Source organism: Vespula pensylvanica, chromosome 1 (genome assembly GCF_014466175.1).
Source record: "Vespula pensylvanica isolate Volc-1 chromosome 1, ASM1446617v1, whole genome shotgun sequence".
NCBI classification, from domain to species: Eukaryota; Metazoa; Arthropoda; class Insecta; order Hymenoptera; family Vespidae; genus Vespula; species Vespula pensylvanica.
Window position 1 is genome coordinate 17033457 of NC_057685.1, and position 23340 is coordinate 17056796.

Below are 23340 nucleotides of genomic sequence, written 5' to 3' on the forward strand. Positions count from 1 at the left end.
CGATCCTATTAAAGAAGATCGAGCAATTTTTATCTCGGAAAGAAGGAGAGAGAGAGAGAGAAAGAGAGAGGAGAGAAAGAGAAAAAGAGAAAGAAGTAACTCTCGTTTCGTACTCGTGCACGACGATATCACTTATACAGTTTGTAATTTTGAGATCGCTCGATTTTTAATATCTATTTTATTTATTTATTTATTTTATTTGAATACTTATGTACTTATTTTATTTATTAAATACCTAGAACATCGTAGTTACTTAATTTGTTTTTTAACGATTGCAGTTTGTCAAAGATCGATCCTTTTTGTCAATTTTTAAATGCCACTTTAAAAGTTTAAATTCAAAATTAATTTAATATCGTATTCTTTCTTTCTTCTCTCTTTTCATTTTTTTTCTTTTTTCTTTTTTAAACGACTGCAGATCCTCAAAGATCGATGCTTTTTGTCAATTTTTAAATGCCACTTTAAAGGTTTAGATTCAAAATTAATTTAAGATTGTATTTTTTTCCACCTCTTATGTTCTATCTTTCTCTTGTTTCTTTCTCTTTTTTCTTTTCTTTTTTTTTTTTTTTTTTTACTTTTCTTTATTCTTTTTTGATTACTCGTGACAATCGGGCATAAATTTAAATTACGTTTAAATCATTTCGTCCGTGGATCGACCAAAAATTTATTCTCTTTCGGTCGTCGCATTGTTTACGAGGTTTACTCTTCGTAATTCTATTTTGTGTTACCGAAATTATGCTTGGACAATCAATGGTTAGAACCCGGCTGTAATCAGACCGATTATGTTGAACGCTCGTTTAACTTCGGCAATCGGGGAGATTAATGTTCGACAAATTGGTTGTCCGATCGCCTGGCCATTCCGCTTTCGCAAACATCATGTGGCTTCGAAAACGTGGCCAGTTAGAGGGGACCGTTCATAAGAGAAAATCTCAACGCAAAATCAGTACCATTATACGATCGATCGTCATTTATGAGAGAGAGAGAGAGAGAGAGAGAGAGAAAGAAAGAGAAATAGAAAGAAGAGAGAGAGAATGATCAGGGAATGAATGTGAATATTTGATCGTCGATACACTAAACAATTTTGAATGGTTCAGATATTTGTCACTTAAACGACATACCTGTATTCAAAAATTTGAGATCGATACAATACCAATACAATCGGATGAAAGGACATTTTAGTTGATACTAATGACTATCGTTCAATCGTTCACGTGTAAATTGAATTCGCATAGAAAAATGATTTCGAAAAGAAAATAAATAATGTCGGATTATTCTATCCAGCCCTTACTAATGATCGAGACGTTGTCTGTTTCATCACGACGATATAATCTTAACGATTTCTTTGGTTTTTCGTTTAAATGAAAATTAAATAAATATTATATTTCTCTTGGAGTTTGTTCGAACGATAATCGAATGATTTTAGATTAATGTGATCTCGTGGAAATTACTTTCTTACCTTATCGGTTATCGACCTATCGAACTCCTCTCCTATTCCCCGTGAAACTGTTACTCAAGCTCGTTCACCTTTCTCGTTTCTGTATACCAGGTGTGCCAATAATTGAAAGGTAATAACGAATCAACTTTAGATAATATTCAATATACATACATATATATATATATATATATATATATACATACATATACACACACATATAAGAGTTTATATATATACACATATATGTACATGTATATATTATATATAATATATATAATAATATATATATATAATAATTATTAATATATATAGTATATATATATATGTCTTTTCGTATTTTTATTCTGTATAACAATATTTGCTAGATACATTTAATGTGTGTATGAGGGCAAATGAGTGAGTGAAAAAGAGAGAGAGGGGGAGGGAGGGGGAGAGAAGGAAAGAAAAGCATTTAATTACATCGAGCAAGGTGGCACTTGAGTGCAATCGAGTGAGCCGTCGGGAACGCGACGAAATGAGAAAGGAAAGAGGGTTCGATGTAACGGGATAAGTGCTACTGTTGTCAGCCGTTGTGCAATCGGCTGGCCGAGAAAGGTCGACGAATCGAACCGATCGTTGCTCCCTAATCCTACCGTGAAAATTCCGTGCGTGTCGTCGACACGACCATGCTTCCGAATGCCGTCGAAATCGTTAAAATCGTTTCTTCTTCTTCTTCTTCTTTTCCTTCTTCTTTTTCTTCTTTTCCTTTATTTATTTACTTTCGTTCATTGTCCCCCCCCCCTCCCTCCTCTTATCTCGAAAAGAACAACTTGATCCTTCTTCTATCCTCCATGAAAAATTTTCGTCGAAGTAAATTTTATTTCGATCACGTACTACAACAAATCAACGAAGACAAACTCCGTTTGGATCTATTTTTCCTTAGATCTCGTACATAGATATAGTTCTTCAAATGCTACCATACATATGTTTCGCGGTAAGTCAAAAAAATTACGAACGTCTATGGTATTCTATTATTTTCGTGAGTTTTTCTTTTTTTTTTTTTTTGTTCTTTTTTTTTTGTGTAATTAAAAATTTACCAATGATTCTTCGTTCTTGTTTTCTTAACAATTGTAATCACTCGCTTAATTGATTTATTATTAATTTACGTGAGATGTTTCGTTGAAAATTTACAAGACTGACGAGATCTTTTTTCGTCGTGGGAAAAATTACGAGAACGTGGTCTTTTAGACGATACCTTAGGGATTATTGTTTCTGCGACGTTTAAAGATAAAATGTGAAACTAAGTAGATATGATCGGTCAGAGTCGGATCATTCAACTGATAATTATTATCGCGATAGATATTAAACGCGATTGAAAAAAATTAATGATCTATTAAAGTACTACTTAGTTAGTATCTAATGCTAATAATATCGATATCCTATCTAACACGTATTTCGATCAAACGTATAAACATGATTTCGATAAAAAAAAAAAAAAAGAGAAAAAGAGAAAGAAAGAGAAAAGAAACATAAGTTTTACGCTATAGAAACGAGAGGATAGATTGAAAAGCGTCTCTCATTATTTTTTTCATTATATATTTACGTTTACGTTAGCGAAGTGTTACTTCTTGGTTAAAGAAGAACGAGAAAATTTGTCATTTTATTTATCCGTATATCGTTAAATGACAGAAATTATATTATCTTAGCTTCGATAGTTTCTAACGTCAAAGTGGATCGTAGGATATACCATGTACGCTCATTTACTTCCAACATAAATATATACATATATACATAGAAAACGGTCCGTTTGTCAGCGTCTTTTATTTTTCACGAAGTCGTTAAAACGTCACATACTCTTGGGAAAAACTAAGAGACAGAAACTGAGACAGAGAGAGTGGGAGACAGAGAGAGAGAGAGAGAGAGAGAGAGAGAGAGAGACAGAGAGAGACAGAGATAGAAGGCAAAAGAGAACTTTGTGAACAGCATTCACTGTATAACTATGACAGTAACCGTGCATTGTTAGCTTATTCTATATTTCAGGCCTTTTATACGGCACTTATAAACATCCGGCGTTCGGCCGAAATGCTTCCCAAAGGAAAATCCTTTCAGACGTTAAGTTACATTTATTGCAACTTAGCGAGTATCGCCATGATAAAAACCCATAAAGACGTTAACTTATTCTTCTCATGAAATTTATTACACGAACGGATCTTTAAGATGAGGAATAATCGATTAGTTCTTAGCAAAGGAGGAATGTTTTCGTTTCGGCATCCTTTGGTCTCTCCCACCCTTCTCTCTAACTCATCACCATCCTCACTACTCTTTTCTACCAACCTCCTCCTCGCCGATCCATTTCTCTTATCTATTGTTCTTGAACGCGTTCGTTAAAGTCGGCCTTAACGAATTAATTATACTTTTGAGAAACATTTAAATATTCGCTTTTTGCTTGAAAAACTCGTTGGCTCAGGAAAATAATTAAAAAAGAAGAAGAAGAAGAAGAAGAAAAAAGGAACAATGATAATAATATTAACATATTAATAATATTAATTAAAATAATAATAATTAAAAAAAAAAATCATAATATTAATTGAAGTACGGGGAAAATAAATTAATTGCACTTGTTAAGTTTAAAAATGTATAAAAGTTTGTAATTAATCGCAGAATGAGAGTAAATTTATGGTGTAGAAATTTGTAGAAATTTGTAGAAATTTTTGAAAAGTCAGAATGTTTTCTGATACGATAGATAGGACGGTAGAAGGGTAATCAAAAATTAAAAAAGAGAAAGAGATGTCTCTTTTTTTCCTTTCTTCCCCTCTCTCTCTCTCTCTTTCTCTCTCTCTCTCTCTCTCTCTCTCTCTCTCTTTCTCTTTATTCGAGGTCGATATACTCTCTCGGTAATTAGCCGTATTTGCAATGTCCGCTGTAGTTACACCGTTAAGTGCTTACATCGTTGGCCATTAATGCAGTCTGTGCTGACTTCCCCCTTTATATAGCAACAGGAAGCCCTTCTGGTATTAGAGTAACAACTACAAGTTACTAATAGTCGAGTAAAGGGCCAAGTAGTCGTCTAATGATAACGATGTAACGAGTTTGTCGATCAGCTAGTAGACCTCATTCGTTTCCACTTAGTAAGAGTTTCTCGATATCAAGGAAAGCCACGATTAATCGGTGCCGGAGTTTGATTATCCTCGTAAAGTTAGAACGTACGTAGAAGTAGGAAAGGAGGATTAGCTAGGATTTCGGTTTTACGATCTATCGTCGTCGCGATTTAGTAAATTACTGACAAGTGTATCCAATGATCTTTCCTCGACCGATTCTCTCTCTTTCTCTCTCTCTCTCTTTCTTTCTTTCTTTCTCTCTATCTTTCTCTTTAATTCGGTAAATGATGGTTGTATAAAGATAAAATTATAGTCTTCGTAGAAGAAGAGGATTTCGGATATATATGTGTGTGTATGTATATATATATATATGTATGTATATATCTACAAAGTGGACCGACAACGTTGAACATCGTTTAATTCAAAAAATAAGGTTTTTGGGTCGAGGATAAACCCTATTGGACTCGTGCTTAAAAGCAAGGATTACGAGAATCCTGCAAGTGGATCCTTTTGATATCTCTCGAATAGAGATATTAACGCGAAATCTTTAAACTTTAACACGACTGCTGAAATCTACTAGATGAAAATTCTTTTTTCTTTCTTCCTTTATTTTTTTTTTTTTTTCTTTCTTTCTTTTTTTATCCAACTCGAACTGTTTTTACGGTGATAAACGTAAGGTAATATCGCTATTACCTACGTTCGTGCGTCACTAAGCACATTACCCATGAATTTCTTTTTCGTTACTTTCCTGGAAAGTTTAATATCAAGAGAGTGGTAGGTTACAAGGGTGTGACCAGATGCTAATAAAAGCGTATACTGATATATGTGCTTGTTTTGATCTTATGGGGGCTTGTTTCGATAAATGACGTGTGTATAACAAACGGATACATTCTCTTTCGTGAATGATATATGCCAGGATATATGAATTTTTAACTTATACTAAATAAATTCATACTTAACACTCTGATAAATATTACAAAGCAGCGAGCATTTTTCATGGTCGTTTCAACGATTAATTATCAATTAAATACGAGATGTTTTTCATCAAGAAAATATTTTCAATAGTAACAAACTCTGTTCGCGGGCAGTCCTAAATTTATTTATTTATTTATTTATTTATTTATTTATTTATTTTTTCTTTCTTCCTACCAACTCCACGATCCTTTTGATATAATCGTAAAGATCATGTCGCTCGATTTCGAGACTCGTGAGATACTTTTAAGCGCTCAATATCGTTTTTATTATACGAAGCGTACCTTTCAAAGTAGCACCTCTTTCAAATTTTTATAAATTCCCTTTCATCTTTTTCGCGGTAGGGATAGGTCCACTTTCGAGTCTTTTCATTCGAGTCTATTAATCCTACTTACTTTAAAGCGATGTACCGAAGAATACTCGAGCTTGCTTTTTATTCAAGACATCGTATATAATGATCTCTTTCTCTCTATCTTTCACTATCCTTTTCTCGTTAATCTTTCTTTTGACAAAACATTTTTCAGAAAAGAACATCTCATTCGTTTTTCGAACGTCGTGTTCTTCGATTTTCCATGATATAACGTCTGAAGAAACGTCTTCGTGTATTCGTTCTTTCTTTCTTTCTTTTTATTTATTTATTTATTTATTTATTTATTTATTTCCCTCTCTCTCTCTCTCTCTCTTTCTCTTCTTCGGATCAAGTCGGTTTTCACGTGTCCAGAAAATTCGAGTATTCCCACCGTACTAGAATTCCCATGAAGAGCCTTTTATCCTGTCTTGGCATCCTTTCTTTCTTACCCCTCGAAAATCGAGACTCGGTGATGGTAGTAGTCATGGTATCGAAGTTGGTGGTTCTCTGGTAAATGCAGAAATTGGCATGATTCCTAAGACTCTCTTAACAACAAGAAGTAGACTGAGTGGTATGGTAAGAGAATGGAAGAGGATGAGTTAAAACATGTCCATAGATAATCCTTCGATATTCCTTCGATATTCTTTCGATATTCTTTCGATCGATCGAACTTATACTCTATTTATTAAAGATCAAATCGCATTTTGATGTATGTTATTTATTATATGTATATATATATATACATATTCATTCATACATACATACACACATATGTACATCGATAAGAGTGAATTTTCTATTGGCAAAAGCGACACAGATAAATCACGTTTTCACGAATTAGACTACTATCTACTTTTATTACGATGCATTTAATGGGAAATTTCGAAATCCCTTGAGGGTTCATTGGAAAAACGAGAGACGATGCTGATCGCTTTGATATATATATATATATAACGGTAATTCGAATCGTTTGATGTTTCAACGCCTCGATAGAGGATACGTTTTAAGATTGAATAAACGAGTTTCGTCTGTTCCAATAAAATCTTTCTAATGTAATCAGCGTAAAACGAATCCTTTTGGTTTTATATTCGTTATTCAAATTTAAGAATGATTTCAATGCGATATCGGTTTAATAATTGTATCGTGAATCAACACGATGATTTTTCCTTTGATAACATCGACGTACGAGGTAATTCGATCCACGAATCATCGAACTCGTTATGATTTTCCTTGACAGTTCTCGAAATTTGTGTGATTGCAGTACACCGGTTAGATGAAGTTTGCTGTTCAAAGTAAATAACAGTTTCGCAGCGATAGTAATTGTCGCCTCGTGACGTTTCCCACGTAAATCTCGATCCAACAGAGGACAACCAAATTCGGTTAAATCGAAGCATAGTGTTTGCAGAAGAAATTAATCCGTTGGTTAAATTCATCTCCGGTGAAACACGTTACTCGCATTCGATCGAGCCGATCGAAGCTCTTTCTACAAATCGTATCCGTCTATTAATGGTGGTATATGTTGGCAACCCTTAAGAACGAAATATTGTAAATAAATAATCGATATCAAAAGTAATATTTAAAAATGAAAAGAAATTTCTAAGGAGAAAAAGAAGAAACCAGAAAAGAAGGAGGAGAAGAAACAGAACAAATATTTCACTTATCTATTCTACGATATGATATATTCCGTAATAGATGCAAAAATAATCGCGATTTCAACGCGTCGAGTGAAGTGATAAAAACAGCGATTATTTTTGCATCTATTGTAGAATATATTATATTGTACAACAGACAAATGAAATATTTATTTTTCTTCTTTCATTTTTTTTTCTCTTTTTTTTTTTTTTTGTTTTCTTTTTCTCTTAGAAATTCCAATTAATTTTTTAATATTATTTCTGATATCAATAATAATAATAATAATAATAATAATAATAATAATAATAATATAATGTCCGATTTGAAACGCGTTACGACATCGGTGAACACCGTGTACACCAGGTTGACCTCGTCAAATGTCGAAGTGACATTTGAAAGGAACGAACGCTCGCTGGTACAGTCTTTAATACTCTAACTGCTCTCTAGACGCACACTGTCTCGTAATATCATTTTCTCTTCGTTCGAAGCTCGCGTGTCATAAAATATCAAAATCGACCTCTGTGCTTTCTGGGAAGAAAATCTTGTTGTTCCGATTTCGAAGAAATATTAAATTTTCGACGACTACATACGATTAGAGAAAACGATGGTGATAAATTATATTCGTAACATATGAATGATACATAGACGGAAAGTCCGTAAATTTCAATAATTTTGGCTTGAATATAGGAACTTCCCTTTTCGTTAAAGATACGACGGAGCTTTTTGGCACGAGAAAGAATTTGAATTTACGACGATCGTAAGAGGGCAAAACTTATTTAGAGGTTGACTTTCGTAGGTCAATATATATAGCACGCAGTCACCGAGTAGGTAAGTTACCACGGCTCATCGATTTTTAATGATTTTAAAATTAATAAAATTTCTCAAGGTTTATACTACCTTATAAGTTTTTCGAATATCCTCCAAAATATTCATTGACAAAATATGCGATATTTGAGGTATCTATTAAAATCAATATATTTCTTTGCAAAATACAAATATTTTCACGTTATTGATATTTTTTTCATTTTTATTTTATTTTATTTTATTGTGAAATATGTAGATAGTTTCAAGTGAAATATAAAATGAAGTAAAATGTCACTATATGTGTTTAAATTATATTAAAAATGGAGAGACGATATATCGGTTCAACATATTTTTCGGAGAACCTAAATAAGGTCGATATGTCGGTTCTAAAGTGGTAAAGGGGTTGAGAATATTTTTATAAGAAAAAAAAAATATATATATATATATATTTATGTTTTCGAAAATAATTATAATAAAATAACAATAAATTCTCTTGTAACTTTTCCCATATAAAATTTACTCATATAATTAAAGATTGATTCAATAGAATCAATATAGTATAATAATCGAATATCTCAAGTAAAATCATCAAGTAAAATCTTAGTAATCCCAAAATAAAACAATTCTCAGGATATTTTTACTCAACATTTGTTTCTTTATTTCTCGAAGACTAAAATAATAAATTTCGTTTATTCGGTCTAGACAATTGGGTCAAAGAAATACACAAAGGAGTTAGCTGATAAATATATAGGTATTTCTGACGTAGACGATAAGACAAGTATACACACATACACATACATACACGCATATCGATCGGTTATACGACGTATTACGAGGATCATGTCACCCCCTTGGTGGCATCGAGTCTCATACATTGCGCTCTTTTTTCATCGTCTTTAAACTGTCTCTTCGTATATTCGCTCTGTATAAACACACTTACACGAAACAACAACAACAACAATAACAACAACAACAACAACAACAACAGCACGTACCAACGACTATAAATATATATATATATATATATATATATATATATATATATATACACACACATATATATATATACGTATATATAGAAGTCTTTATATTAACCCGTTATAACTGTGTTCGTACGCAGCTCGTACGATCATAGAGAAAGACTTAGAGACTAGGCTAGATCATGTTAGTGTGCCGCAGGTAGAAACGTACGCGCTTGGACGCGCGTATTCGCTCGATTACTCGTGTTAGTGCGCTACGACCGAGCCTCTCTCGTGATATCTCGGCGCCTTTCACTCGGCCATAACTCGCGCCATTGTGCAGGCACGCTTGTGCAACGATATTCTGGAGTATTGCAAAATGCATGTAAAATACACACGTGTGTATATATCTATATACATATATATATATATACGTATGTATATATACGTACGTACGTATGCATGTATACGTTTGGATATGTACGTATATATATTTATATATATCTCGTATATATGGAAGTCATTACTGCTTGAATGCTTTTTTTTTTGTTCTCTTTCTTCTATTTTCTATTCTCTTTTTTTTTCATTTCTTTATCTTTCTCTTTCTCTATTTTTGTGTCTGTTTATTTCTCTTTCTTTCTTTCTTTCTTTCTCTCTCTCTCTCTTTTGTTGTTGATTTCCAAACAACGAGTCAAAATTTGTCAAGACACCCGTTACATAGCCGACGTCGTCTGGCGAGTGTCGTTGACCGACTCTACTCTTCTCGACTATGCATATCTCTTACGGCACAATCGAGAACGTATTTCCTCGATCGATTTTTTTCTTCAAAAAAAAAAAAAAAAAATAAACAAGAAAGAAAGAAAGAAGAAAAAAAAAGGAAAAGAGAGGAGAAAAAGGAACGTCAATCGTATCCATCAATTTTCTCGTTTACAAGCGCCACGATATTTCTGTTATTTCGTAAGAAACCTTTAGAACGCGGCGAAGCTTTTGGACCTTTAGAATATCAAAATATCTTCTCGGTTTTTCATTTGAAATTCATTACATATACGCGTAGTTATACGGGTATATCGTTAAAATTTAATAGTCGGATGACACTCGCACAGTTTTGATTCATGTGTGTTGTAGCACGCGTTATTACGTTCTACATGGGAGCTACGTTTTAGGTAGGACAAAGGTAAGTACTTACTTACTTGGACTACTCCGTAGTCCGGAGAGAGAGAAGTAAGAGGGTGTGTGGGTGAGGAGGAGAGATAGAAGGAGGGAGAATATGGGAGAAGAAGGATGCTACTACGACTTTTGGTCTCTAGAAGTCGCGTCGTGTCTGCTCGTAAAAGTTCTCGCCCTGCGGGAAACGGTTCGGTGTAGTTACTTTGGAGTTTCACCTCGGGAAATGATTTAACTTTACAAGCTATTATAGACAACCGTGGGATTTATTGTTTCGTCGCGTCGTTAATCACAGTTTCTCTCTTTCTCTTTCTCTATCTTTCTCTCTTTCTCTCGTTCATTCTCAAAGTTTCCCTCTTGTTGTTGTTGATTCTCTTTCAGTCTCGAAAAGTACGACGAGGGATGTCGAAGGGAAACGAACCAACGAACGAATCAACGTCGGTGAAACCGACGGGAATAAAAAAAACTTTGACAATAAAAAATACGACGACTAAAAAAAGATATTGAAGGCTCGTTAGCTTAAGAAAAAGATATATCTTTTATTCTCTTTTTCTCATCACACACACACACACACACACACGCGCGCGCATCGCAGGAAAAGAGAGAGAGAGAGAGAGAAAAAGACACTTCTTTATTTTCTTCGGTTCTTTTTTATTTGTTTTATGTTTAGATCGACACAGAGACGGAAGAGAGATATCGTTTCTATCGACTGCTTCGACCACGTTCTCTTCTCGACGAGACTGTCGATAACCCGCTGCGAGGCGAGCTCGTTTATTATTCTCTTTCTCTAAGCGTGTTATCGATTTCACGGTACGTCTCGACACGGCGCGGTCGATCGCTCGAGTTCGATAGCTTCGGTCACGGAGTGTCGATTGCAAAATTCTTCACGGTCCTCGAGTCCCCCAGTTAGTATCCATAGAGCCTACTTAGAGCGCACAAACGCTTAGATTCAACGATCTGGTCCTCCTTACGCGGAGGATTTTGTAATTCGTTTGGAAGTGGAATGGGATGGGATGGGATGGGATGGGATAGGATGGGGTGACAAAGTGGGAGAGGGTCAAATTGGTCACTTTTGCTTGCTTGGTTGGTGGTTGTGTGATCGATTTCGAAAAGGTTTCGAGTTTGAACGAGGATCGTTAGTTGCGGTGTGCGGCTAACGTCAAACTGAATTTACTTGTTTGCTCGCTATCGTGACAAGAATGAAGTATATATATCATTTGAAGATATATATATATATGTGTGTGTGTGTGCGTGTGTATGACGATGTTATATGTACGTTCAAAAATGATTAAAAAATGTGTGTATGTGTGGATCGATGAACAATTTACGAAATTTTAGAATTAAAAAGAAAGTTTTCTTATTTCTTATATCTTATTACAAACTTTGAATACTTTAAATGGAAAGTTCTTCGAAATCAGATTTCACTTGGGATCTCCAAATGCTTAATCCGTCTCTCGGTAGAAACTCCATTATCTAGACGATCGTGATGAAAGGGGGAGAAGGAGAGAGAGGGAGAGAATAAGAGAGAAAGAGAGAAAGAGAATTCATTTCTGTCGGAGCACCTTTTTCGTTTCGATTAAAATCAAATATTATTATAAAACTGGAAGGGGAAGTTTCTCGATGAGACAAGAAAATCCATTTCGTCGATCGTGCTGACGATAAATGAATGTATGTAACACGAATATATTTTTCCAATTAGCTCACACATTAACTATATATATATAATATTTTGTTTTCTTCTTTTCTTTTATTTCCTTTCTTTGCAAAGACTGAGCTGTATGTTATACAGATCATAAAAATATTGTTTGGAGAAAAGAACGCTAAACGTGATTCATCTTCGGAGGAACGTATTACCAAGAAAAAAAATAATTCCCGTCCGTAATTATGAAGGTTGGATCTGTTGGCAATTAAGTACGTAAATGAGAAATGGCTGTGGTCGCTCTAGTTATTAAATCGTGTAATACATTCGCACACGGATTATATTATGTGAAAAGTGAAGGGATCGCGAACGACCTGGGACGAGTGGCTCGGTAAAAGTAAAATAAAGATAGAGAGACAGAGAGAGAGAGAGAGAGAGAGAGAGAGAGAGAGAGAGAGAGAGAGAGAGAGAGGAGAAGTATTAATATTTAATTTTTATTCGCTTCCGCGGAAACGAATACGTCTACCGATTTTACGTAATATGAGATCGTTATGCAGGAAACGATATACATTGCCTGTTGGCAAAATAACGAGTTTGATGTTATCGATGTAATTTCATTGTAATTCTTTTTTTTCCTTTTCCTCTGTTTTTTTTTTTTTCTTTTTTTAATTTTTTTTAGAATTTTTTTTACTTATCTACACAGTGGCTGAGAGATATGTAGAAATATTTACGATAAACTGTGTCATAATATTTAATCTAAATTTCTTTATAAAGATCTCACAATAATACATACGTATAAAAATACGATATTGTGTTCACGTAGAAACAAATTTTCTCGTATTGTCCTCGTTCTCGCATGATAATTGATATACCGTCATAATACGATTACAATTTTTATCATAATCATTATCATCATCGTCGTTGCCATTATCGTCATTGTTGTCTTCGTCGTCATCACCATTATCATCTTGGCAATAATAATTACATGTAACGCATCGACATCGCGGAAAGAAAGTAGCGGTGAAATTGCTTGCTTGTCGGGAGAGTCGATGTTACATATACCATATATAGTATATATTTTAAATTAAGGTAATAAGTAATAAGTTACCAACGTGTATGCGAACGTATATGCACGTATATATACATGCACACATACACACACACACACACACATATATGCATGTTTATAGAATGTATAGAAACATAAACATGTATAGACACATAGAAAGATATAGGAGATAGTAAGAAAGCCAACAGGTATATAGAAAATATCACTAAAATTTAATTAGATCGATCGAAACAATATTTTTCTTTATTTATCTAAATTTATTTTATTTTATTTATTTTGTCATTTTATTTTCTTTTATCTTTATATATATATATATTTATTTATTTATATTATTATAATTTTATTTTATTTATCTGAAAACATCGTTAGAAAATTTCGAATAATTCGTTCAAAGTTATTCTAATGCTTATATAATGGAAACGTGTACAAATCGAACGTGCACGAGTTCTAAAAAGAAATTTGTCTTATCGCGAATGATCGAGCATTATCATCGACGTAACGTAGCATCCAGTATTATCGAAGACCGTGTAATTTCGTAATCATTGTCATCGTCGTGCTGACCAAGGATCCGTAAGATCCGAAGTGGGATCTTTCAACCTTTTCAAGGACTCGTAGGAGGAGCTTGCTTCTTCTCCGTCTAACGGGTGTTTCCTCTTATAACTGATTTCTCCAAGTGCGTAATAAGTATTCAATAGAAATTCATCGAAGTATATATGTTTATATACGTATATACGTAAATGTATGTACATATATATATATATATAAATATCTCTTTCTCTATATCTACGTACGATATTTAACGAGCGGCGCAGATTCGAAGAAGACTTCAACGATGGAACCTCGATCCATTTATAGCACCGAAAGGCGGTTCAGAGAATTCTTGCGTGCAGCCTGGTAATCCTAATTTCTAAATCTATTCAAATCGAAGATTGCTCCGGTACCGATACATATAAGATATCTTTCTTATATCATTTATACTTATTTATTCACTTTTCTTCTTATTTACAAATTACCATAGCGTATAATTGAACGTACGAATATATCATACGTGCGAATGATTATATAAAAATATCGAAAAGAAAAGCGATCGCGATTTATCTCGAGTATTTAACAAAATCGTAATACAATTTTTAAGTACATCTTTCTTATATCATTTATACTTATTTATTAACATTTTTTTTTTTTTTTAATTTACAAATTACCATAACGCGTAATTGAACGTACGAGTATATCATACGTGCGAATGAACGTATAGAAATAATGAAAAGAAATGCGGACGATTTATTTAAATACAAATGTATACAAGATTGTAATAGAATTTTTAAGTATGAATAAGGAACAAAAATAAGTTCGTTCGTTGTATAGTTTCACACGTAAACGTATACGCACACGATCATGTACACATATATATGTATCTTCGAAGAGCATCGCAGCAAGGACGAATCATTCGTATGGTGGGCGTGCTAGACGTCGGAGGTTTCTTACAGAGAAACGATCGTACTATAACGGGTGTCCTTTTCTTGGCGAGCATCAAACGAGTAATCCACTCTCGCGTTATCCCTACTCCTTTAGCAACGAGCGACGGACAACTCTCCCGCGGCTTTCTTCGCGCGGCTGCACCGCGTGTCAGTTCGAAGGCAACCGCGGACAATAACCGACACTCGGAGCGAACTTCTCTAACGAAACGTTGCCTGTTACTATTACCTTTTCTATTTGTATTATTATTGTTATTCTTATTTTTCTTTTTTCCTTTTGTTCTTCTTCGCGTGTGCTTATGTGCATCGATAAACCGATAATAACATATTACGAAACATCGTAGCGATATATTAAAATAGTTGTTAATCTTACACGCGAGAGTTTGAAAAAAAAAAAAAGAAAAAAAAAAAGAAATAAGGAAGAAGAGAAAAAAGAAGAAAAGAAAAAGATAAGCGATTAAAACGAACGTGTCGAAGTGTAAAGTGTACGGGATAAAAACAGGAAAATGGATTAATATATCAAAAAGGAAAGAAAAAAGATATTGGAAGAGAAAGAAGAAAGGATACTAAAGGGAAATGATTAAGTGTCGTGTTTGAAAGAAAGGGTGTCGAATAACAACGGTAAATTTTCTAACGCGAGAGCTAGAGTAAAAGAGAGAGAGAGAGAGAGAGAGAGAGAGAGAAAGGAAGAAATGTTCGTTCGATATCAGAATGTCGAACGCAAAAGCAGCGTATACGGATGCACTACGTTGGTGCACGCGTTACGCTTATAAAACATATGTTATCGCACCGGACGTTCGCCCTGCTTCCTAAGCTGAACTCGATCACCGTTTTCTACTAGCCCGCTTATTTTTATTATTTTTCTAATTTCTTTCTTCTTCTTCTTCATTTTTTTCTTGTATATATCGATCAACGGGTCAGTTATATTATTTTTCGCAAAAAAGAAAAAGGGAAGTAAAAAAAGAAGAAGATGATCCTGCTTTAAAGAGTTCAAATTCTCGAAAGAAATCTCTCTCTCTCTCTCTTTCTCTCTCTTTATCTCTTTCTCTTTTCATCTATCTATTCGTCTATCTCTCTTTTTATTTTCATCGAAGAAATAGAATTTAAAGGACGAGCGTACAATTTTTAGAAAGAAGAATATAGATTATCTGGATTAAAGAGTTTCAAGATTGTTTAAAGGGCTTTAAAAGTTTTTCAAAAGTCTATCGATCATTTATCGATCAAACTTGCTCGCTCGTTCGCTTGCTCGAGTATTAACGTTATCCCGACCGAACGTTTTTAAATAGACAATATGTAGTAAATAAGTAAGTAAGTAAGTAAGTAAGTAAGGTAGTGTGTTTTCGGGCACGCTAGGTTTATTTTCCTATGGCGGGGCTATATTATCTAGAGCATAAAATGGGTAACGTGCGGCGCGCGGGCGAAGCGAAGTGGGTGGGGGTGGGTAAGGGACGAGTCGGGGAGAAAGGGGGAAGTTAGGGGCACGGCTAGGAACGTCGTGGTCGAGTGCTGGAATAAGGTGGCTACTCGAAATAATTATTCTTCCGATCCGAGAGTATCCGATCTCTTTTTTTTTTTTTTTTTTTTTGATATTCTCTCTGTCTCTCTTTTTTTTTTTATTATTTTCCTCTTTCTCCTCGAAAGAGAAAGAAGATTCTTCTTTCGTCGTACGAAAAAAAAAGAAGGAAAAATAAAAAAAAAAAAAAAACAAAAAAGTAACTTAAAATCTAATGGATCGACCTCAATCTTTCTTTCGTTTCATTATCCCATCGCGTAGTATATTACGTAGTAGTAAGAGACAGAGTGCTTGGCAAATAGATTCAGACTTTTCAAAATCGTTGAAAAAGATCGAAGTGAAACGAGCGAAAGTGATAGTTACTCAATCCGACTTTTAGTTCGTACTTCATAAACGAAAAAAATGTTCTTCGAGGAGAACGATTAATTAGGAAAGCGTACTGGTAATACTCATCAACGATATTTTCTTTTTCTTCCTTTTTGGATTTTACCTCTCTGGGTAGACTCGATAAAGCGATAAATTTCGATGGAACTTAGAGATTTAAAAAAGAGAGAAAAGAGAGAGATTATCGAGACGAAGGATTTACGAGCCAAGGTCGACGTACTCTGCACGGCTATTTCATTGATCCTCTTAAAAGTAAAAAAAAAAAAAAAAAAAAGAAAAAAGAAAAGAAGGAAATCATTCATTTGCCAAACCGATCGAAAGATCATATTAACCGTAAAAATCCGTAACGATAAAACCGCAGTTGAAAATATTCCCACGTAAATAAAAAAGTTATTTTTCCTCTTTCTTCTTTTTTCCCGTGAAATTCCAAAAGAAAATATTATCACGTCGAGCGTGGTAATATCGACCAAGTTAACTATTTGCAAATCCGCATTGATCGGAATTCTTCGATCGAGATGACTTTTTTATTGGTTAAAGAAAAATGTCGGAGCAAGAAAAATGTATTCGTACAATGTTGATTTAGATCTATTGATCGAAAGAATCGAAAGCGTAAGATTTCGAAGGAACGATTCGTTGTCGTACGTGTCGTAGGATAATAATAATAATAATAATAATAATAATAATAATAATAATAATAACAATGTTAAACAAGAAATAAAAAGGGGAAAGAAAAGAACAGAAAAGATCGATATACGTTTCGATCATTTCCATTGAATCGCACGAGAAGAGAAACGAGTTCTCTTGGCGGCGATTCGCGTTATCGCAGCGTATCCATCGTCGAGCTCTCAAGGGAGGAAGGGAGAGGAAAGGAGAGAGGAAAGAAGTGACGAGGAGAGGAGAGGAGAGGAGAGGAAAGGAGAGGAGAATGTTAGGCGAGGTGAGGCGAGGTGAGGAGAAGCCTTCTGCCTTCTTATCCGTGCTCCTTCACTTTCACTGGCCGCCACTCTGCGGAAAGGGAAAAGAGATCGGACCAGACTGCAACGCGTTATATAAATTAGACATTTCGCGAAATCTTACCTCAGTGGTTTTCAAACTGTAGGGTTGCTTTCTAAACAGAGGGTTGCGAGATCCATTGTAAAGAGAGAGATATACACCGTGATGTATTTATGTAGTTAATGGGTTATTCACGCACACGATATGAACTTTTGCATGCGTGCGTGTGTGTGTGTGTGTGTGTGTGTGTACATGTATATATTGTAAGAATTATTTAGGTAATATTTATATATTAATAAATGTATCGTGAAAAATTAGTATTTATATATATTAATAAATGTATCATGAAAGATACATTGCGTGATATATTAATATGTACTAATTGGTTACTTACACGATTCGAAAGAAAAAGAATATACTAGAGAACGTCAGATACTTGTTCTCTTGTTTGTTTCTTGATTCTTTTTCTTTTTCTTTTTCTTTTTCTTCTTCTTTTTCCTTTTTGCTCTTTTTCACGAAATAGTTTTATTCGTAAAAAATTAAAAATTAGAGATCGACGAGAGTCGTCATTTTTTAAATCGACGCGAAATAAAGTGAAAAGTAATATTTATCGTAATAAATATATTTTTATATTTAGAAATCTATGAAAATCCCTGTTATAGTTCGTATACTCATAAGTTTTATACAATTAAGGTACACGAGTATGAGTCCATCCTATTCGTTTTTCTATTTCAAACGTGACACGTTAGATAAAGATAGGAGCACTTATTAGAAACAAAGAAAATAAAAAAAACAAAGAAAAATTGTATCTAAAAACGGCTTTAAACTTTTCGAACCCAGACAAAACTTGTTCTTTTAGTTTTTTCTTCCCTCATTTTTTTTTTTTTACTTTTCTTTTTTTTTTCATAAAATGATAAAAACGTCGCTACTGAAGAAGCATAAAAGCTGCGTGTTATATATATATATATATATATATATATATATATATATATATATATATATGTACATATACTTTCCGAGAGCGTTTTCTCGAGCGAAAGTCACTGACCGATATACTTCTTCGTTCTTTTTTTTTTCTGTTCTTTCCCTTCTTTTCCTTATTTTTTTATTTTCTTTTTTTTTTATCTCACCGTAATGCAGTCATGACGGTTGTTATACATATGCGTTCAGGAGCATACACACCCATAGGAACACGAACACGACGCAAACACGTTAGCTAGCAGCACGTCCAGCTTTTGTGCATGCATTTCTTGCGGTCTATTAGCACGTTTCCTGGCATAGCCACAAATCTAGTTCAAAGATAGAAAAGTCACCCGTGAAAATTTCTATCTACGAAGGAAGAGTAGTAGACTCCGCTAGATAATAATAGACATACGACATAAAACAAAAAATAAAACAAACAAACGAAACAAAAAAAGAGTTCAACTAAACTGAAACAAAATTGAGATCAATTAAGTCCTTGTACGGTGTTCGTAGCTTTTTATGCATTTCTTTTCCCCCTTTTTCTCTTTCTTTCAATTTCGTCGGAAGTTCGCTTGACCCTTCAAAGAAGAAAAAGAAGAAAAAAGGAAAGAGAAAAAATGAAAAAGAAAAGAAAAATAATTAAACTAGCTGTACGCTGTGGTTAAACGTAGGGTTTAACGAGAAACCGTGAGAAAAAAGCTCTCCCAATGGGCTGAAGGAAGAAACGTTAGCCGTAAAAGCGAACGAACGAGCGAGTCCATCGTTAGGAGGTAGGAGGAGGAGCAGGGGGAGGGAATGGGGTAGTGGGGGAATTGGGAGGGAGAGAGGGAGGAGAGAAACGCGATACCGTTATGCCAAATGGCGTTCGACGTCGCACGAGACGCGTTACTCCTGACCGTTCGTTAATGAAAATGTTCGGATGGCCGGGAAAGGGGGAGGATGTGGGGGGGGGGGTGATGGACGTTGGTTTCAAACGAAGCTCACGAAGGACATCGTTTTTTCTTTCTTTCTTTTTTTTTTTTTTTTTCAAATATACATAGATCGATTTCCACGTAATTAAAATTTGCGCTAGGAAAAAGAAAAATAAGAAACCAAAAAAAAAAAAAGAAAGAAAGAAAGAAGTCCGATGAACTTCTTAATACTGGAATATTCTTTTTCACCGTTTATTTATTTATTTATTTATTTATTTATTTATTTACTTATTTCTGTATTTTCGAATTTACCCAATAGGATTAGAAGAACACAGAGTCCCGGTTGTACGTTGTACGATTTACGTCGAACACCGAAACGAGTTTTAAGCTGTATTTCGGAGTCGTGTGTGTAGGTGTATGTGCGTGTGCCTGTTATTTTTTTTACCTCCTTTCCAGAGATATCTCGTGGTAGGTTGAAGCATTCGTGGATGAGCGTGTGTAAGCACGATTAAGGGGATTACGCCGGCAACGCGTCGTTTCCGAGCACTGGAAGGACGTAATACGAAGGCAAACGCCATAGATAAGTGTCTTCTTCATGCACGCTCCCAGATCGTGAAAGCTCCTCTTCTCTTCTCTTCTCTTCTCTTCTCTTCTCTTCTCTTCTCTTCTCTTCTCTTCTCTTCTCTTCTCTTCTCTTCTCTTCTCTTCTTTTTTCTATTTTACTCTTTCCTACTCGTTTTCTTTTTCTTTTTTCTTTTTCTTTTTTCTTTTTTCTTTTTCGTCTTTTTTTCTGTTGATTTTTTTTACGTTTTTTTTTTTACTTCTTTTTTTTTCTATTTTTTTTTCCTTCTTTTTCTTGCGAGAATGTAGAAGCCATGGCGCGCGGAGAAAACCGGCAAAAATCTGGCGTAACCAACGTTCTTCTAAACCGACGTTTCTCCACGCTTGAAATCCAGCCGTCTAACTTCAACGCGTTGTTTCATTCTTCTTTCTTTCTATCTTTCCCTTTTCTCTCTCTCTCTCTCTCTCTCTCTCTCTCTCTCTCTCGTTTCAGATTTTTTCCGCGATATTAAAAAGCGCTCTCATTCGAGTTTTTCCCGTAGAACGTTTGTATTGCACGAAGAGAAGCTTTATTTTCGCGATGATACGTAACAGTTTTTCTTTCATTCGAAAATCACATGAAAGAGACAGAGAGAGAGAGAGAGAGAGAGAGAGAGAGATTTGGTATATTTTTTTTCCAAAATATTTAGTGCGCTAATATCGAATTCATGCATCTCGAACTAGGAGATTGAATTTCGTCAATTTAGTCAATTTTTCTTTCTACTTTTTCTCTTTTTTTTCTTTCTTTTTTTTATGTATACATATATATATAAATAAATAAATATATATATATATATATGTGTGTGAAATTTACCGAGTGAACTATTTTTGCTGATACTAAATTTTATATTTATATTAAATTACTCTTTTAATTCAATCCTTGCTTTGAGCTGACGTAAATATCATGCAAAAGTTTCAGATGGCTCTTCTTCTTTTTCTTTTTCCTTTTTTTTTTTTTTCTTTCTTTCTTTTCGAATAAATTTATTTACCGAAACAAAAAAGAAAAATATGGTTTTTGCGCCTTATTGATTATATAAAAATTGAGATCATAAATATAGGACGGGAATATAGTGCACCGTAAAAAGTCACTTATGATCCCCATGGCAACTTCGTGTGGTGTATCCTAATAAAGAGACTCTTTCGTATATCCGTTTACGCGTCACGATTAACAATTAAAGCTCGTCAAAGGCATACCAAACGGTCGTACGAATGTGAGATGGACGCGTATCGTATATACGATACATATGAATGTGTGCGTGTGCGTGTATGTTAATGTATGTGGTGTATGTGTATACTTAGGAAAGTAGTTGCATTCGAGTATCGTTGTTCTCCACGTGCACACACAGGTGTTTCTCTATCACGTCCCAATTATTCTCGAACTAACGGACGATACGAGAACGTGATCGACGCGTTGTATTCGAAAAAGAAGAGGAGGAAAGAAAAAGAGAGATAACAAATAGGAAAAAAAAAAATAAAATCCCAAAAAGAAACACTTTTCATTTTCCGATAAAAACGAAGGTTTTTTCCACGATCGCTTTCTCAACGTAAAATTCAATTTCTTGAATAAATTACTTAAGACAATGAAGTCGTTCGAATGGAACTATTCGCACGTGTATTATATTCTTTGAGAATTTTCTTTGAAAATTTCGATAGATAGAAAGAGAGAGAGAGAGACAGAGACAGAGACAGATAGAAAGAATCCATATCGTTAAAGGAAATAGTTATTCTTTCGTGATCTCGATAGGAAAAAAACGTTAATTCGAGGCACGCACAGTCGAATTACAAGTCTACTCTCATAAACGTAACGCATCGTTTTCCTTTTGTGTTTTAAAACACGTACGTTCCCACGTTTTCGCTGTACGTTGTAAGGACAAAGGCCAGATTTCTCGTTTGCGAATGAAAACGAAAGTCACTTATAAAGTGAACGGATTACCAAATAGGTACTAGTCGATTTATGTACATATCGTTATCACTCTTCAAGTGGATTCGATTATCGAGTTTAAACTCGATTCGATCTCAGAAAAAACAAAAAGAAGAAAAAGGGAAGAAAAACAAGAGATGAGAAATAATCGTCAATTCGAGATGATCGATGATATAGCTCCCTTTAATATCAAGATCACCGACATGTTTTTGTGCGATTGTAATACATCTTTCAGGATCGATAGTAAAGCGAAACTCGATCTTTTCTACGACGTTGTTACGCGTATTTCCGCCGGAAACTGTCACCCTGAAAATTATTCGAGCGTGATCCATCGTTCGCGCGATCGATAGGAACTGATCGATTGGTTTCAAGACGTCGATCTCTTTCTCTATGTTGTGTGTGTGTGTTTTTTCGTGTGTCTATCGATTATCGAAACTTTCGAATTTACTCCAAACGAATTAAATCATAATTACCTAATATTTAATCAGACATCGAAATTCAATCAAATTGGATATTATCATTTCGATACATTTCATTATGTATATCGAACAAAAAAATACTAACGTAAGAAAGAAAAAAAAAAAAAAATTAGAAAAGAAACGATGATCGATCGAGTTGACTGGATCAAGTGCCGTGATTCGTTTTTCGATGAATATTCATGGATTCGCGAATATGTCCTCTTTTAATACAAATTCAAATTTACATTATCGATCGATCGAGTAGTCCTACTTGATCGCATCTTAACAGCGATTTTTGCGATCTTCAACTTTGGCTCTGTCTCTCTCTCTCTCTCTCTCTCTCTCTCTCTCTTGCTATTATTATAGATTTTTTACTGACGACTGTCGATTCTATCGTCATATAGTCGTAGTCAATTGATATTCCATTCGCATTTTATCACCGTCGTCGTCGTTAACACCGATGAAAGAATTGACCCTTCCGCTTGACCTAGATCATTATCTCTATCGATTTCCCTATTTTTAACGGACAACGATAGCCTGTCACGCCAATGAACTTGTACCTGTGAAGAAAGAAAAGGAAAAAAAAAAAAACAAAAACGAACTATATTTATCGAATATTATTTTTGTAAATAGCGTGCGTTAACGAGAGTTTTAGATATTTCTCGATGATTTGTTTTCTTTTCTTTTCTTTTCTTTTCTTTTCTTTTTTCAAGTAATTTCGATCAATCCTTCATTCCCACCTGTGTGATCTATTTTTTTTTATAAGATAGTAGAGGAATCGTGTCATCGCACCGATCTTAGATTTTTCATTCTTTTTCTTTCCTTCTTTTTTTATTTATTTATTTTTTTTTCTCTTTAAGAAGAAAATAAAAAAGAAAGGAAGAGAGAAAAAGAGATAGTGTGTGAGAGAGAAAGAGAGAGAAAGAGAGAGACAGATGGACAGAGAAAAAGATAGAAAAGAAAAACGGAAAAGCTTACCATTCGGAAGTGATTTTTTTTCGTGACATAAATTCCTTCCTTGCTCG

The 23340-nt window shown here is 34.3% G+C and overlaps 1 protein-coding gene across 6 annotated transcripts in view; it reads left to right on the forward strand.

The window, feature by feature from the left end:
- LOC122638040 (serine/threonine-protein kinase 25) overlaps window positions 1–23340 on the forward strand; it is a 93854-nt gene that overhangs the window by 38512 nt on the left and 32002 nt on the right. For 2 of the 6 annotated variants that reach the window (XM_043830703.1, XM_043830791.1), the window contains exon 1: window positions 14990–15193. The exons of the other annotated variants lie outside the window; for them this stretch is intronic. The gene's annotated coding sequence lies outside the window, so the exon portion shown is untranslated. Of the gene's footprint in view, window positions 1–14989; window positions 15194–23340 lie in introns of those variants that run through there. 6 annotated transcript variants of the gene reach the window in all.